General features: G+C 32.4%; 1 long non-coding RNA gene across 1 annotated transcript; it reads left to right on the forward strand.

Moving 5' to 3' along the window:
* The first annotated feature begins 454 nt into the window (after window positions 1-454).
* Window positions 455-3,143, forward strand: LOC141671161 (uncharacterized). Its single transcript, XR_012554982.1, has 4 exons — window positions 455-580; window positions 1,721-1,855; window positions 1,993-2,171; window positions 2,936-3,143. It is a non-coding gene; the product is annotated as an uncharacterized LOC141671161 (long non-coding RNA).
* The last annotated feature ends 554 nt before the right edge of the window (window positions 3,144-3,697 follow it).

Raw genomic sequence — 3,697 nt, forward strand, 5'->3', positions numbered from 1 at the left:
TAATTAGGATTCCAATTAAACCCTAAATTGTAAATCTTCAATTAATCAAACTCTTGTTGTGTGAAACCCTAATTTCTCTACACAGCTTGGATTAGTTTGTTTAATTGTGTTTTATTTTCTTTATCATGGGTTTTCTATGTACTTACTTTTTATTGGTTTGTTCAACAAGTTTTGAAACATCACTACCCATCTCAAATCTCCTAGACTCATGGTATTTTCTTGTTTTTTAAAGCAAATAACAGTATTCATGAGTTACTCTTATTGTTTGTGAATCTCTATGTTTATAAAGTAGTCAAAGGATTTAATGCTCTTGCTTAATTATAAGTCTTTTTATGTCATTTTTATTCTCGACACATACGATTATGCATCTTTATTTTTCTTAATATTAATATTCTTTAATATTAATATTTCTTTGTTGTTTGTTTTTGCTTTATAGATGTTTTTATTAATCCAAGTAGCATACTTTGCTGCTGCACAGAGTGTTCGTGATTCACTAATCTTTTACGGGAATGCGACATATGATTTCTGTGAAAAGGTGAATGTAAAGCAAGCATACTACTTGTCCATGGAATTTCTACAGGTTAGATGCTAGTCCATCTTTCTGTCAAGTGTTTAAGTCATATTGTTATTGTTGCGTTGTCATCTTGGTAGTAGTAAATGTTATTTTAGCGATAACTTGTCAATTTTGAGTATGCTCTCTTATCGATGAACTACTAATGTTGCATCTATTATTTCTTTTAATTAGGGAAGATCACAACAGGTAAGATTTCAGCTACATTATTATTTTCATGCTTTTGCCAAATATTTTCTTAGGAAAATTACAACCAATATAAAGTTACCAGTTTTGCATCGAAAGTGAAAGGTGTAGCTCTTTGACAACGATTTGCATCAGAAGTGAAAGGTGCAGCTATTTGACAACAGTTCTCTATAAATCTGATATTACATTGTAGTATGGAATTTTTTTTGACAGACTAGGTGTTTAGTTTTAATAAAGTGCACTATGTTGTACCTAATTATCGTTATGTTCATTCAGGAGTAAATATCACCACCTATCCTGGCATTTGAAAAGATAAAGAAAATATTTCATCATTAGCTACAAGTTCGCTGACAATGGTCCGAGAATGTGTCTAGAGTAGATATTTACTAATGATGATGCTGTAGTGGTGCATCCAGAAAAGTGTAAATGATTATGAAAATGATTGGGATTAATACCCAAGTTAAGTAAAAATTTACAATAGGTTTAATGTCCATTGTGGATGTGCCGGAGAATGCTACTTGGATTGATAGATATCTTGGTATCATAGAGTTTGCTGGTATTATTGTATGGATTCTGCATCAGGTTTCTAACTACATAACTGACAAGTACAATCTGACTCTGTACATTTCTATCAGTCAAAATATGTTTATCCGTATCTTTATAAATAGCTTTATATTTAATCCCTCTGTTTCAAGTTTACATCTTGTTTTCATAATTTCTGATCACAGGGTAACAAACTCGAATCTTTTGACTAATTGATTACTGATATAATTTATAGGAGATAGATAGTTACCGGTGGTTTCTAATTAGTACTGCAGGAAGCACAAGTTCTATCTCTAACTTAGTCTTCCATTTGATGATATAAATAATTTAAGAAATTATTTTCGGCAACAAAATTCTATCTTTCCTTCATTACTACAGATAAAGCTAGTGTATATGAGTTATATTTCCAATCTCTTGCAGTCAAAAAACAACGACGGATCAACACACACTGATTTTATACCTCAATCAGAACCAGCTATGAGCCCTGCCATTGAAAGAGCAGTTTCAGGAATGTCTTCTCCAAGATATAACTCTTAATTTTACAAGAACGCCAAGGTTTCTTGAACTTCTCTATATACCTCTCCAACTACCCAGGTCCGGGATATGTCAGGGTCATTCGGTTGGGCACCCTTTCTTGCTTTGCAGTCTTAAAACTCATTTTTGACTATGCTTCTGCTACTATCAAAATACAGAATGAAGAGTGTTCCCCTGATTGATCTTGGGGATAGGAAAGATCGAGAATATTATAACCCAGTCCGCTATTATTCACATGTTAGAGGAATGTGCTAGTCTACAATGGTTTGAAAGTTGGGGTACTAAAAAACTTTCAGATCTTGGTCTTCCTCTGATGAAGCCTAATCGCATTGTGAAGGTACTATCACTTGCAATACATATGCATTTATCTTTATGATTCAATAGATAAATGACCATGATATATATTCTCTGTCGTGTAAGTAAGATTAAGGTGGGTTGGTTTAAATCTGGTCAGGGCTTTCCCGAATCTAGCTAAAAATATGATTTAGGGTTGAGAAGGATCATCAATTATAATATAATGCACAGAAAACAGCCGTATTTACCTTAGATACTGGTCGATTACATAGAGTTTTTGCTATAATTAATTGGGAACACGCCACTTTTTGGTTCTTTGATCAGTATCTGGACTGCTGGTCATATAAATGAGGACGTGGTCTGAACATTAATGCAATGAACAGAAAGGAGACCATGTCTCACTGTACCTGCTTGATCTCTGAGGGACATATGTTCTTTTATTCTTTTTACTTCACCATTTCCTTTTATGTGGGTATTTATTTTGATGATTGAAGGCTTATCTAGTTAATTTGGAGCAGAATTAGTGACATTATGTCCGTTATTTTTTTCCTTCCAGAGATAACCAAGATTTGCAAGGATGTTAAACTTTTTATTTTATCTAGCTGATAATGTATTTGGTACTCTGAATATTGGCATGGACTTGCTAGACTGGTGTTCCTGCTTCTAATTGCAGTGGTAGAGGAACCATGTTCCTGTGTTGTTAACTTTTAATTTTCAATAATGTGATAATTTAGGTGTTTAATCATACTATTTTTAGCGGACATTAGTAACTTATATGTTACCTTCTTTTGTTTGTCTCATTCATAGGTTTTAAAGATCTCAAGATTGGATGGGGTGAAAAGGTTAAAAATTAATTGTCATTGGTCAAGAACATGAAGAACAAGAAGACTAGCCTGCATGAAATGGCTGGCTTGAGTACTAGGAATATGGTTGATTTTATACATCGAGATTAGTTATACTTATCACGGGAATAGTTTTTTAGAATGATAGACGTATTGGAGATTAGTTGTACACTTTGAGAATTTGTTGATCTTGAATTCAATTGGGTAATAATATATATGTATTGGTTGAGTTTTGAGAATTAAGTTTTTTCAGTATGGTGGTTAATGGATTGTCTAATATTCTATGTTAACTATGTTAATACAGGGATATCAGGAACATGTAAAAACGGCAATAACATCAATTCTAGAATAAACAACTGATATCTATTTTTAAAATTAACATTGGTTATATTAAAGAAAATGATGTAAAAATAGATTTTTAATAACGATTACATATATATAACCGATGTCTAATCTCATATTTGACATCGGAAGTTTTCCAGAACCGTTATGAAAGTCTGTCTTAGACATCGGGTAAAAACCGATGTCTATGAAAATTACATTTAACATTAGTCGCGAAAATATCATACTTTTTTTACATATCTATGTCTAAGGTATTTTTTCTAGTAGTATGTGACTGAATCCATCAAATTTATCCTTATAATTTTTTAGAGTAGTTTTCCCCTACTACGTCCCACTACACCATAAAATGCCTATTGTAACACCAAAAAAACGTTGCATTAGGGGG

The sequence above is a fragment of the Apium graveolens genome, chromosome 7 (genome assembly GCF_009905375.1).
Source record: "Apium graveolens cultivar Ventura chromosome 7, ASM990537v1, whole genome shotgun sequence".
Taxonomy (NCBI): domain Eukaryota; kingdom Viridiplantae; phylum Streptophyta; class Magnoliopsida; order Apiales; family Apiaceae; genus Apium; species Apium graveolens.